A 14,761-nucleotide genomic window follows, 5' to 3' on the forward strand; every position below is an offset into this window, starting at 1 on the left:
TGAACCCAGGAGACTGAGGTTATGGTGAGCCGAGATCACGCCATTGCACTGCTGCCTGGGTAACAAGAGTGAAGCTCCTTCTCAAAACAAACAAACAAAAAAGGTACACATTAAAACAATGATACAATGGGTAGAAAATACACAAACCAATAGTGTATTTAACGTTATCAAGTATTATGTACTGATTGTAATTGCATATGCTACACTTTTACAGGGACTGGCTGCACAGTGAGTTTTTTTACACCAGCATCACCACAAAAACATGAGTCACTGAGAAATTTTGAACACTACAGCTTCAGTAGGCAATGGGAATTTTCCAGCTCCCTTATAATCCGTGGGACCAAAATCATATATGAGCTCTGATGACCTCACTGGCACTATGCAGTACATAACTGTACTACACAAATTAGGTGTAGTATATACATGGCTGTACAAATTTATAGTAGTCCCAAGCTATAAACTCAAGACCTTCAGCTAAACAAAAAAAGACATGTCAAAAAGTTTTAAGTCCTGTTTCCTTCCCATGGTTCTCTTGATTATTTCAGTACCGAAAAGAACTTTCTCTGGTTGCTGAGATGTTTAAATGAGTTCATTACTATGAAATCACTTTTAAAAAGTTATAAGCATTATGTAAATTAAAAGGTATTATTAGCATAACAAGGAAAATATTTTGGCATGGGAGGGAGGGGTAAGCCTATAGCAGACGCGGGGTTCAGAGAAAGGAAAGAAAGAGGGAAGAGAAAGAGAGAATGTGAACACATGCCGGTCTCCTTAAAAGAAATGTAAATGTATATGGGTATCTCCCTTGCTCCTCATCAACAGTATTTTTTTTTTTTTTTAAGGACACCTACCCTGCATTTGCTGATACACTGGCAGCAGCCTGTTTAAATCAGAGTGTGACGTGTTACACTGCATGTCAGGGTGGTAAACAGCGATGATCTTCCACAGGGCTGAGAAGATGAAAAACACTAAATTCTGATCAATTGATTAATAAACAGAGAATAGCGTTTTCTTCAAATACATGATTAATTTCACTACCAATACTCTATTCGCAGGATACACATTATAACTGCTGTTAATGATAGGTGGGGATGACTGCAATAAGAGATTTTAAGAGAAGGCAGAATTATTTATTTTTTTCTATTTAATTATTTTTTCTTTGACACTCTTTCCACATAAGTTTATTTAAAAGAGTAAAGTGCAAGGCAGCCTGTACCCTAATGTCATGTTTCCAGCTTGCTGCTAGGAAAAGCAGTCTGGGTAAGAGGGAATCTGTAGTATAAATGAAATCTCCTAAGACTAAACATGCGCACATTCCAGCTAAGGACAGTGAACCAGTATCCCCTGCAAAGTGCAAACACTTACTTCTCGGTTAAGTATGCTACAAACAATTGTAAGCAAAATTTCCGAAGTCAACTACCTTTAGCTTGGGGCTAAGAGCGATCACTTAACTCTACCTCATGCAGCTGGCATCAACAACTTCCTTAAATCTTCTGCTAAATTCTTGCAACAAAATACTTCCAAGCTTTCTTTGCTGAATAAAAATGGTGCTGCTTTTCCCATCACAATATTGTTGATTTCTCAGTAATCCTTAGACCCTTTAATCATCAAACGCAATTGGCCTCATTTAAATGCCACCCTTCCCTGAACACTGCCAAGTGCTTTTTTGAGGGCTGAGCCAGGAGGTAAGGGTGGCCGCTTCTATCTACAAGGCTGCAGCTTTCTCAGCTAGAATCCTCGGAATAAATCCCTCTCACTTTTCTTCATAACCTCTGCCTTCCCCAAAACTGTTGCCTTTGTCTCCCTTAAACCACACTCCAATGCAAACTGTCCCCAAAGTGCAGCAGCACTTAAGCTTCCTTCTCTGTGCCCCTCGCACCCATCAGCGCCATCTCTAATGCACCTTTCACACCTAGACCCACGCATCAGCCTTTCTGGGGGTCGTTCAGAGCCACCTGCCAGGCAGGCACCACCACGCCAGCCTCTGCGAAACACAGCCTGTGCACCCGAAGGAACCCAACCGCTGAGTCCAGCCCCGCTGCAGCGGAGGGCAGGGACCATCAGGCACACCCTCAAGTCTACATAAAGACCCTCCCCGGGGCTGTCGCCGGCACCAATGCTGGGACCACCACCGCCCTGGGCAGCGGATGGGGGTCTGGGGGGCACACTGGAGAGGCAGGGAGGAGGCCGGTGGGAGCAGAGGTCACTGGGACAGGCTTGCCTTCCCCTCCCTTCCAGGGGCAGCGGGTCCCAGTCCCCACCCCTCTCCCAAGCCCCCGGTCTGGCAGCACCACGGCCGCAAAGGGCGGCGAAGGCGCGTGCCCCACCTGGTCAAGTGGCCTCTGCACCGCGTCGCTGAGGGGCCGCAGCAGGGTGGAGTCCGTGGTATTGGCGGTGCTGGAGGGCGACAGAAAGGCTCAGACTAGGGACTGCTCTCAACTTTGCACCCTGCCGCTGCCTGTGCTCCCTGCCAGTGACCGCTTCCCCGCCTCCGACTTCCAGCAACTCCCAATGCAGGTTCCCCACCTTGTGCACGCAGGCGCCGAAGGCCGCCCACGGCACCATCACCGCATGGGACCCTGACGCGGCAGCCAATCAGAGAGCGCCGGCTGCACAGCGCCCGTGCCCCCCTGCCCCCGTGCCGAGGGGCGGGGCGAAGAGAGGAGGTTGAGGTGAAGGCTGTAGCCTGAGGGTGCCTCACGGGTGTGGTGGGATGCCTATCCAGGATGGGGCTTTAGAAGGGTGTCTTTGAGGGAGGGTGATATATATGTATAATTCATTTGCCCCAAACTTCATAAAAGTTATCCATTTGAGACCTTTGAAAATGCAACATCAACTTGTGTTCAGCAGACTTTTAGAAGAGGAATGGCACAGGAGGGTTCCTAATTCCCCTTGGGAGCTCAAGACTTAAAGGTTTGGCAGTTTGTAATTCGGGTAAAAATAGTGTTTACTGGGAGTTTAACCGCATGTTTTAATACTTTTTTAGAATAGCTCAATAATCCTCACAATTATCCTGTGAGATAGATACTATTATACACCATCTTTCAGATAAATTGAGGCACAGAAAAGTTATGTAATTTGTCCAAGAACACACAACTAAGTAGGTTGGAATTCAAGTAACCTACCTCCAGAGCTGATGTTGCCACTAGACTTTTGTCTTCCTTGCACCTAAACCCATTCCAGAAATTCCCATCAGCTAGCGGTTACACCATTTGCTTTATGACTAGTTCAGGATCTTGAATAATAGGACAGCACAGATAAGAAGAATACACCCACTTTGGTAAGTCAGTCCGTGGGCTTTAGTTTCTTTGAAAAGGAGACCATTGAACTAATCAATGCAGTCCCTTTCTGCCTAAAACTGAGTGGTCAATGTAATCTTAGTATGGTAGATTCTCAACTGAAACTGAATAGAAGATGGAAGGAAGAATAAGAAAAAAACCTGGACCTTCAGTCAACCTGGGGAAGTGTTTCAATGGGAATTGTAATCAATTAGAGAGCAACTTATTGAGTTAGATTCTTATTAAAGAATATTAATCCAAACATATAGATTTCTTTATGAATACAGTATTAGAAAAAAGATGTTTTCATTTTCTTCACTTTGGAAATGTGCAGAGGAAGCATAACAGCTGGCAGAGCATACAAACAGAAGGAAAAATTGAAATACAATTTTAAACCATTAGAGATCTGTGTTGGGAACATACTGCAACCTAGAGTAGGCAGCATGAAGATACAGTCTCTGTGTGCCACCACACCCAGCTAACTGGGCAAAAAGGAGTTTCCTTAGGCTGAATTTTTACTTTAGTCATACATGACAGAACATAGCCTATAGGCTTACTTCACCTAAAAGCCTTAACAGTTTTGTGTTTACAGAAGTAAATACGGTAACAACTAGTTTTGATCTATTTTGAGCTTTTACAAACTACACAGTAGGAAAGGATTTCAAAAAAACAAGCAGTAATTATATAAAGATTTTCATGGATGAAAGTTAAGCAAATAAATGTATAACTTATTTAGATTACGGTATTACTTTGTGGCACATTTAAAATTATTACTCTGATTGATGACTTTGAAAATTCCAGGCACCGTTAGACTCCATCCTTCTGGACAGTATTTCTCTAATTCCACACATATTTCTCTTTTTTGGTTAGTGGCCACCTGTTAATTAAACAATACTTCAGGCTGGGTGTGGTGGCTCATGTCTGTAATCCAAGCACTTTGGAGGTCAAGGCAGGTGGATCACCTGAGGTCGGGAGTTCAAGACCAGCCTGACCAACATGGTGAAACCCCATCTTTAAAAAATAAAAAAAATAAATAAATAAAAACCAACACTACATTATTCTAGGATGGGAGCCAGGAACTTTGGTCTTACGGCATAAAACTACTCTATTACTCTTTGTGTAAAATATATTCCACTACTGGTTCCTAGATACTTATGTTGGAGCGTACTTAAAATTGTTCCCTTTGCCGTTGCTTGAGTGTCATTGAAAAAAAAAAAATCAAGTCATGTATATCTGATATAACTCAACAAGAGAGTGGGTCTCCGTGGGGCTCCAGGACCATCTTTATTAGAATCACTCAGGATGCTTATTGAAAACCCAGATTTCTGGGCAATAGTCAACCCATAAAATAATCAGAATGTGCTATGTTAGAGCCCTACAATCTGCCTTTTATCAGTGTTCATGGGTAATCCCTAAGACCATTGCCGTGGGCCTTTAATACCTCTCATTTTGTTAAGAACTTCATTATGATTCAGCAAATGCAAAAATAATTCACATATACTGATACTTATACCAGAACAAGTAATTTAATCAGGTTTTATTGTTTCTAATTTACAAATAATAAACCCATACTTTTCCTATGCTAAATGTGAAGTAAATTCACTAACATTAAATCAGCACTAGTAACTATAACAACTAACATTACTAGACCCATTTTATCATTGAAATAAAGTAAGAATCAAATGCTCAGGGCCCTTATTGATTGTATATGTCTCATAAAGATATAAATACTCCTGTATATTTCTGAGTAACCATAGTTTCTTACACATCATAGTTTGTAAGATCTGTGTAGGTCTGTGTCCTAGTCAGCACAGATCTAAGCCAGCAGAAAGTTATTTGCCCCCTCCTTCAGAAAAATCAGGTGGAATGCTTCAAACACCTGGCATTTGAAATTGTGTCATGTATTTGTGTGTGTTTACTGATTTGCTGTCTGCGACCTGACCCACAAAGTGATAACTGTATGACTGCAGGGGCTCTGTCTACCACTGAAGCACCAGCATCTAAAATAATGCCTAGTGGATACAAGTGCTTCACAAATATTTATTAAACAAAAAGAAAGGGAATCGTCCCACATTAAGACAGTGCATAATATAAAAACTTCCCCCTAAATCGTCAATGAATCTTTGAAACCACTATGTTTATTTTCAATAGTCATTTAATTGTGTCAGTTTGTTTTATTAGCCAAAGTTTGTAGTATCATACTGCCCTTTTATGCTATTTGGTGCCTGGAAAATATGCAGCAGAGACTTTTCTTTTTCTTTCTTTCTTTCTTTCTTTCTTTCTTTTTTTCTTTTTTTTTTTTTTTTTTGAGACGGAGTTTCGCTCTTGTTACCCAGGCTGGAGTGCAATGACGTGATCTTGGCTCACCGCAACCTCTGCCTCCCAGGTTCAGGCAATTCACCTGCCTCAGCCTCCTGAGTAGCTGGGACTACAGGCACGCGCCACCATGCCCAGCTAATTTTTTGTATTTTTAGTAGAGACGGGGTTTCACCATGTTGGCCAGCATGGTCTCGATCTCATGACCTTGTGATCCACCCGCCTCGGCCTCCCGAAGTGCTGCGATGACAGGTGTGAGCCACTGTGCCCAGCCAGGAGGAGGTCTTGAGAAACCAATTAACCTCAGAAGGTGGAAGAAATGCAGGGCCACGAGGACACAGCCATGAGAAATGATATTTATATGGCTAACAATCTGAGTTTCCTGTGAGAAACAACAGGAAAAAAAATCATCCTTGTACAAAGAGAGAAAATACTAATTTTTTCCATGAAACCATAAGGGTGTGGGCAGTGTAAACCCAAAATTATGCATGAGAGCTTCCCCAGAGCTCCTTCTGGGTAGAGAAATGTGTCCTAACTGCTGCACTGCCTGCCATCTTGGTAATGGGAACCTGTGAGAATTTCCGAGCCCGACACCCTGCATCCTGGCTTTTCCCAACAGATGCAGAGCAGTGCATGCATATCCCAGCTGGGCAGCGCCCAAACAGTGAGACAGGCCACCAGCTCCCAGAGCTGGGCCCTCCTGGCTCCTGAGGACCCTCTGGGGATGGCTCTGGTCAGTACAGCCCTTTCTTTCTCTGCTCTCATAGCCATGGGGTGCACATGTTCTTTCTGAAGCACTGAGACTCCCCAAGCCGAGGCCAGCAGCCGGACTCAGCCAAGTCCTCTCCCTCACTCCAAACTTCCTCTGCTCCTCAGTCTTCACCGCTCATCCCAACATGGCCACCTGCCCCCAGCAGACCACACCAGAGTCCTGTGCACTGCAGCTGCTTTCACAGACTCGCGGTCAACCCTCACTGTGGTCCTGGCTTTCAAGGCCATTGCTCCTGGGAGGAGATGGAGGTGTCAGCTGCTGTCAGGACATGTGGTCATTCCCATTTGCTCCTGATGCAGTGACTGTCCCTGTGGGATCTGGCTGGGAACCTCTCTCCCACCCACTGCCAGAGACTCACATTCTGAGCCCAGACACAGCCTCCTTAGTCCTCGGGCATCACTGCCTGCTGTGGCACCCTAGGATACCTGGAAGGCTTCAGTGTGACTTTCCTGGCCAGGATCCCGTCTGACACCTGCATGGAGGCAATTCCCTGACGTTCAGCTGGAGTTCTGCAGGGTCTGGGTCACCTTCCTTCCGGACCGCCAAGGGCAGGTCTCCATCGCAGCCCCTTGGGTGGGGCTCCCAGGCTGCACTTTTGCCCCCCAGGGCTACACCACCCTTCCTGTAGGCTAAGGCCTGATAGGAACACCCTGCAGGGTGAGGGAATAAGAGACCGTTCCAGGTGCAAACAAAACATCAGCAGACACTTAAGTTACCGCCCATACAAAAAACAAATGTACCCTTTACCCTTCTGTTGAAAAAGTAAGCTCTGTGTGTTCTGCCATCACTTCACGGAAACCAGGTCCTGAATTACCCATTTCAGAAGCATGGCCCCCAGGTGCAGGGGGTGGACATGAGCAGAGGTGAGGGGTGTGCTGACCCATCTGACCCTTGACCCCAGCGCCCTGCAGGGAGAAATGCAAGGGGCGGGCTTGGCTGCTGGCCTCCACCCTCACAGCCTGTGAGTCAGCCTGACGCCTGCCCTCGCGGAGATCTCTGACAAGAGGAACACCATCCCAGAACGGCCGTAGGGAACAGAGGCACTGAGGCCACTCATCAAACCAATGCCCCATTTTACTAAAAACCACATGTACATTACATTTTACAAAACAGTCCCTTCCTTAACCCCATGAAAGAATGGGGGTATTTGGGGAACTACAGAAACAGGTCCCCCTCCAAATGCTCAGGGCTACCTAGGCCTCCCCAGACCTCTGGTCCAGTGCAGGCCAGGGGCAGCAGAGCCTACTCAGGGTTCCTGGAGCTGGTTCGGAGCCCTCACTGCCTACCCAGGGCCAGAGGGACCACCTGAGGGGCTGGCCTTAGCTGGACTCACAGCCACTCCCTGGGCAGGGTCCAGTGTCAGGAGTAGAGTGCGGGTACCCATAGTGGTTGTGGTCAGTCTCGCCCAGGGTCACTGTCAGTCACAGGCTGGGCTTCCCTTCCAGCTCCTCCTTCGGGCAGTGCTGTGGGGGTCAGGCTTTGAAGAAGTCCGAGATGTAGCGGACCTGGCAGAGTGGAGGAAGGTGAGACTGGGCAGGGGCTGGGCAGGCACCAGGGACATGGGCATGAGCAGGAGGGGGAGGAACAGGGTCCCAGGTGGGCAATGAGAGGAAGAGTGCCTGTGGGGAGAAGAGAGTCCTCTTAGTGGAGGACCAGTGGAGAGCACTGGGGCACTGACGACCCCAGGGAAGGGCTGCAGGGTGCAGGCAGGAGACCCAGGGAAGGAACTGGGGGAAGAAGGTGTCCAGGGAAGGACTGGGTTTGGGGAGAGGGTTCCTGGGGAGGAATGGGGGAAGGAGGGGTTCCATGAATGGACTGGGGTTGGGACAAGGGGTCCCAGGGTAGGATGTGGTGGGGGGAGGTAGGGGTCCAGGGAAGGACCGGGGTTTGGGGAAGTAGTATCAGCAGAGGAATGGGGGAAGGACAGGTCCCAAGGATGGACTGGGGTTGGGGAAAAGGGTCCCAGGGGAGGATGTGGGGTGGGAGAGGGAGGGGTCCAGGGATGGACTGGGGTTGGGGAATCCCAGAGGAGAAATGAGAGGGAAAAGGGGTCCCAGGGAAGGACTGGGGTTGGAGAGAAGGGGTCCAAGAGGAGAACTGTGGGGAATAGGGGTCCCAGGTATGGACTAGGGATGGGGGAAGGGGGTCCCAGGGAGGAATGTGGTGGAAGGAGGGGTCCCAGAAAGGACTGGGGTTGGGGGAAGAGGTCCCAGGGGAGAAATGGAGAGATGGGAGGGATCCAGAGAAGAACTGGGGTTGGGGGAAGGTGTCCCAGGGGAGGATGTGGAGGGGGAGGAAAGGGTCCTGGGATAGACTGGGGTTGGGGGATCCCAGAGGAGAAATGCAGGGGAAAAGTGGGTCCCAGCGAAGGACTGGGGTTGGGGGAAGGAGTCTCAGGGGAGGAATGGGGGAAAGAGGGGTCCAGGGATGGACTGGTGTTGGGGAAGGGGTCCCAGGGGAGGATGTGGAGGAAAAGGGAAGGGTCCTGGGATGGACTGCGGTTGGGGTGTCCCAGAGGAAAAATGGGGGAAAAAGGGGTCCCGGGGAAGGACTGGGGTTGGGGGAAGGGGTCCCAGGGGAAGAATGGGGGAAGAGGGGTCCAGGGATGGACTTGTGTTGGGGAAGGGGTCCCAGGGGAGGAATCGGGGGAAGGATGGATCCCAGCGAAGGAGGGATCCAGGAAAGAACTGGGGTTGGGGGAAGGGTTCCCAGGGGAGGATCTGCAGGGGAAGGAGGGGTCCAGATAAGGACTGGAGTTTGGGGTAGGGGTCCCAGGGGAGAAATCAGGGGAAGGAGAGATCCCAGGGAAGGACCACGGTTGGAGGAAAGGGTCCCAGGGGAGGACTCTGTGGGGCAAGAATGTGCAGGGAAGGACCAGGGTTGGGCAGAGTGGTCTCTGGACAGCACAGGGGGTGAGTCAGCGTCAGAAGCTCACAGTGAGGCTAGCCACCAGTGTCCCCTGCAGGAGGCCAGCAAGGATGTCTCTCCAGTGGTGTTTGTGATCAGACACGCGGTTGTAGCCCACATAGAGGGCAAAGGCCACCAGGAAGAACTGGACTGTGGGCTGCAGCAGCCGCCCCCACTTCCAGCAGAGCTGCCTGCACGTAGAGCTGGGACGGGAGAGGACGCCTCAGCCTGTGCCTTGCCAGGCCCTCCCACGCCCACTGCACAAATGGCAGCTCCGAGGCTGGGGGCACAAAACCAGCCAGCCCAGGGCCTCCTGTCTTTACAAACAAGTCAGTGAGCGCCCCCATGACCACCACGAACCACCCATTTTACAGCTGGGAAAACCGAGGTCCAGGGAAGGGAGTGACTGGATGGGCGAGCCCCAGAAAAAAGGAATCACTGCCAGGAACACCACGCAGTACATCCCAAAGGAGGCGTGTCCCGAGTAGAAAGACAACCTGGGGAAGGAGAGGCAGTAGGTTGGAGGGCAGGCGGCTCAGTCGGCATCTTCCAATCTCCCCTTGCCCCCGCCCCTCCCACAGAAGGGAGGGTTCAACATGGGAGCTGAGGATGTTACAGGCCACCAAATCCCAGGAGCACAGGCTGCTCCTGCTGTCCTTTCCAGTTATCTGATGATGGAATCAGAGTCTCCAGTTGGGGCTGCGGCATGAGACGCCTCACCCGTGAAGACTCTGAACCCAACACCCAGGGCGGATGGTAGTGTCCAGCAAGCAGGCAACACCGGTTTCGTTTTCGCTGCGTTTCTTTTCAGGATTTTCTCCCATCTGTGGAACTGAGGGACGATTTCTTTTTATATAAATTCGAGATCCCATGAAGGACATGAATGAAACACAGAAAATAGGAAGCAACAAAAAACTGGCAAAAAAGTCACAATCAACGTTTTTGGACCTAATCAAAAGCTTGCAGGCACCAGAGGAACACTTGATTAATATAATCCAGTTGAGGCCAGGCATGGTGGCTCATGCCTGTAATCTCTGCACTTTGTGGGGCTGAGGCAGGTGGATCACGAGGTCCAGATCAGCTGACCAACATGGTGAAACCTCATCTCTACTAAAAAATACAAAAATTAGCCAGGCGTGGTGCCACATGCCTATAATCTGAGCTACTCGGGAGGCTGAGGCAAGAGAATCACTTGAAAACCTGTGAGGTGGAGGTTGGGGTGAGGCAAGATCACGCCACTGCCTGGGCGACAGAGCTAGACTCCATCTCAAAAACAAAACAAAACAAAACAAAACAAAACAAAACAAAAAAAAACCAGAGATATTCTAGTTGGATCTCAGAACGAACAGCTTTGTGGCATTTTAACTCAACCTGGTCCCTCTCCCACCACCTAGACTGTGGTGGCCTCAGGGTAACAGACCACACGCCCAGCACAGGTTCCAAGAAGGGGCCTTATTTGCAACTGCAGACAGGGGTAAGGCTCGAGGGCTGGCCTTGATCTCACCTGACTGGACATTCTCCCAGTGCCGAGGTGCTACCTGGAGGACACTTGTAGGAAATGTTTACAACAAATTTGTTAGTCTCTGCTGCCTGGGGCCACGAGAGCAGACGAGGCAAAAAACGGAGGAGCCAAACAGCATAGGAGGAAATGCTAGGGAATAAAATGCTCTGGGGAATGAAGGCTTGGAACCTACAAGACCAGAGCGGTGCAGGAGCTTGGAAGAGGCCTGTGAGGGCCCCGCACTCACATCCAGCTGGCCTTCCAGCTCTGCACAAGCAGGACGTGAAAGTGAAGGCAGAGGAAACCTGTTTCACCGTGGAAGGGCTGACCCCACAGGCACGCAGATCCCTTCTACAGACTCGGGAGGGTGTTGCAGGTTTTTTGTTTGTTTGTTTTTTAGTTCCAGATGTTTAAAGACATCTCTGTCCTATCACTAGCTGACCACCAGGCTAAAATAACAGGAGGAAATGGTCATCCATGACAAAAGATAGAGGCTTCACAATCAGAAAAGTCATTAAACGGTCGGGCACCTGTGATCCCAGTGCTTTGGGAGGCTGAGGCAGCTGGCTCACCTGAGATCAGGGTTTCGAGAACAGCCTCGCAAATGTGGTGAAACCCTGTCTATACTAAAAGTACAAAACTTGTCCAAGTGTGGTGGCGTAGGCCTGTGATCCCAGCACTCAGAAGATGAAAGCAGGGGAAGTGTTTAAACTCAGGAGGCGGAGGTGGCAGACAGCAAAGATCGCACTGCTGCACTCCAGCCTGGGTGACAGAGTGAGACCGTGTCAAACAAAAACCAAAAAACAAAAACAAAAACAAAAAAAAGAAAACGGAGAAAATAGGTCAGTTAAGAATATTCAGCCGGTCCAGGCATAGTGGCTTACATCTGTAATTCCAGCACTTTGGGAGGCCAAGGTGGGTGGGTCATCTGAGATCAAGAGTTCGAGACCAACCTAGCCAACATAATGAAACCCCATCTCTACTGAAAATACAAAAAAATTACCAGGATGTGGTGGTACGTACCCATAGTCCCAGCTACTTGAGAGGCTGAGGCAAGAGAATCACTTGAACCCAGGAGGCGGAGGTTGCACTGAGCCAAGATCATGCCACTGTACACTGCACTCCAGCCTGAGTGACAGAGTGAGATTCTGTCTCAAAAAATAAAATAAATAAAAATAATAAAAATGAAAATACAAAAATTAGCCAGGTGTGGTTGTACACTCCTGTAATTCCAGCTACTGGGGGGGCTCAGACAGGAGAATTGCTTGAACTCAGGAAGTGGAAGTTGCAGTGAGCTGAGATGGAACCACTGCACTCCAGCCTGGGCAACAGAGCCAGACTCTGTCTCAACAAAAAAAGAGAGAAAAAGATGATTTAGCCTGAATGGGCTTGGGGGCTCACGCCTGTAATCCCAACACTTTGGGAGGCCGAGGCGGAAGGACTGCTTGAGCCCAGGCATTCTAGACAAGCCTAGGCAATGTGATGAGACCCTATTTCTAAAAAAGAAAGTAAAAACCAGCCAGATGTGGTAATGTATGCCTGTAGTCCCAGCTACATGGAAGGCAGAGATGGCTTGAGCCCAGGAGTTCAAGTCCTGGGCAAGATAGCAAGACCCTCATCACTAAAAGAAAAAAAAAAATTAAAGCCAAAAAAAAAAAAAAAAAAAAGACACACTGACAAGGAACTGAAAAATGAAGACATAACCTAGGCCTCAGCATCCCAAAGTGCAGGGATTACAGGCGTGAACCACTAGCCTGGTGTAATTTTTTGATTGGTCATAGAGACGGGGTTTTGCCATGTAACCCATGCTGGAGGGTTTCCTTCTGATGAGATGAAAATATTCTGGAATTAGGTAGAGTGGATGGCTGTACAGCATTGTGACTGTACTAAAAATGAACAGCACACATTAAAATGGAAGAAATGGTGACTTTTATCATATACAAATTTTATTTTGATTTCTTTTTGTCTGACCTTACCCTAGGCTTGTCAGTCAATATTTTGATTTTTTTTTCTTTTTTTGAGACGGAGTTTCGCTCTTGTTACACAGGCTGGAGTGCAATGGCATGATCTCAGCTCACCACAACCTCCACCTCCTGGGTTCAAGCAATTCTCCTGCCTCAGCCTCCCGAGTAGCGGGGACTACAGGCGTGTGCCACAATGTCCAGCTAATTTTTGTATTTTTAGAAGAGATGGGGTTTCACCTTGTTGATCAGGATAGTCTCGATCTCTTGACCTCGTGATCCGGGCTTTGAACCCATCCATGCTCCAAAGGAAGACACACCTTTTGCTAATTCACACGTCCATTCTCCCTCCTTCTCCCCCAGCGCTGCCTCCTCCTCAGGCCCAAATATGATGCTGTGTCACGAAGTTAGGCATGGCAATCTGGTTAAAGCATTGTCCATGATGCTCTCATTAAAAACAACAGCACAGTCAAACAGAGAGCACTCTTGCATAGGAAATGTGAATAATTCTTTCAGACATGGCTCATGATGACAAGGACCACTCTCATTTCACCCTCAGAGGCAGACAAGAGGACTGCAAGGGACTCAGGTGTCATCCCTGCTGACTGAAAAGGACTTCCATTTTTCCTCGGACCCAAAGTCACAGCAAAAGTAGCTTTTTGTTTGAAGAGCACACAACTTTTTCATAATACACAGCTAAAACGGTCCTTGATTTAAGTGCTAAAGCACTGATAGCTAAAGCACTTAAAGCGGGGACTGTTTTAGCCCTGTATTCTGAAAAACTTGTCTAGCACTTATGGCACAGACAGCTATAGCTGTGTATTTTCAAAAGTTGTCTCTGAGTGCCATAGCTCATGAAGTCAAAATGAGTGATCTATGCCCTGTCGAGTTGAGCATTCTTTTAGTAAGAAAGGATTAAGTTCTATCTGAATTCTTTAGAACTGATTCTCATCTTTTCAATCTACTGTCAATTTTGTGTGTCAATTTCCAGCACAGGTAATAGAGTTAATCCAAATCCATAGGTTTATGAAAGTCCCGATTGACAAGTTTACTCAAAAAACCAGGCACTAAGCTGGAAAAGGGATCGTTTCTCTGTGGGCGTTATGGCCCACATAAGTCCCTGTGAAGAAATTGAGAAACAGTGACAAAAAGTATCTCACCTAAGGCTTGTCACTTGGAAGTGAGTGGCTCACTGACTGGCACAGGGCTGGAAATCAAAGCCAAATATCTGGACCTCTAATTCCAGAGGGTGTTCTGTCCCCCTGGCCCAAATTCACAGGTAAATGGCTTAACAAGAGCTTTACTGGATTGAAGTCAACACTAAAAGATATTAGATTTCATCTGAACTTTCTTTGGCCTCTTGTGTCTAATGAAAGCTTGCCCAGTTCTAATTTTAACTTTGGGTGTAACCTGTGAGACACTGACTTTCAGCCTGAAACTCTTAAAAAGCATTCCTTAGGAGTTTCTGCTCCAAAGGAAGAGTCAAGAAACCTCTTCGGCAAAGATGACCTGGACTCAGTAGTAAATGGGAAATGAGCTGTTTTCAGTCACCATCCTCTCACCAATCATCAACAGAATCTTCTTATAACATACACGTATTGTGTTTTTAGTAGGACGGGGGTTATCCAAGATTCTGAATAAAATGCTACCACAGGAAGAAAGATTTGCTGCTGAGTCCTGGAGGCAGAGAAACACACACACACACATGCGCACACAAACATACCACACACACAGGCTAGACACACGTCTGGTAGTGTCCAGCCAAATAGTAGTAAGAGGAGGGCTATGAACCCATCCATGCTCCAAAGGATGGGACACATTTTCCCAATTCACACGTCCATTCTCCTGTCTTCTCCCCTTACAGTGCCTCCACCTCAATCCGATCAATTTTTACGTAGAGCACAATTAGGCAGGGCTATCAGGTTACAGGATTGTCAGTGACACTCTCAGTATAAACAACCGCACCATCAGAGAACACACTTTCATATAAAATGTGATAAATTCTTTCAGACATGGCTCATGATGA

General features: G+C 47.8%; 1 long non-coding RNA gene across 1 annotated transcript in view; it reads right to left on the reverse strand.

Moving 5' to 3' along the window:
• The window catches only part of LOC141584621 (uncharacterized), a 106,689-nt gene extending 104,208 nt beyond the window's left edge, over positions 1–2,481 (reverse strand). The window contains exon 1 of the long non-coding RNA XR_012517780.1: positions 2,328–2,481. This is a non-coding gene — a long non-coding RNA (uncharacterized LOC141584621). The remainder of the gene's footprint in view (positions 1–2,327) is intronic.
• Positions 2,482–14,761: the final 12,280 nt, after the last annotated feature.

Source organism: Saimiri boliviensis, chromosome 5, assembly GCF_048565385.1.
Source record: "Saimiri boliviensis isolate mSaiBol1 chromosome 5, mSaiBol1.pri, whole genome shotgun sequence".
Taxonomy (NCBI): domain Eukaryota; kingdom Metazoa; phylum Chordata; class Mammalia; order Primates; family Cebidae; genus Saimiri; species Saimiri boliviensis.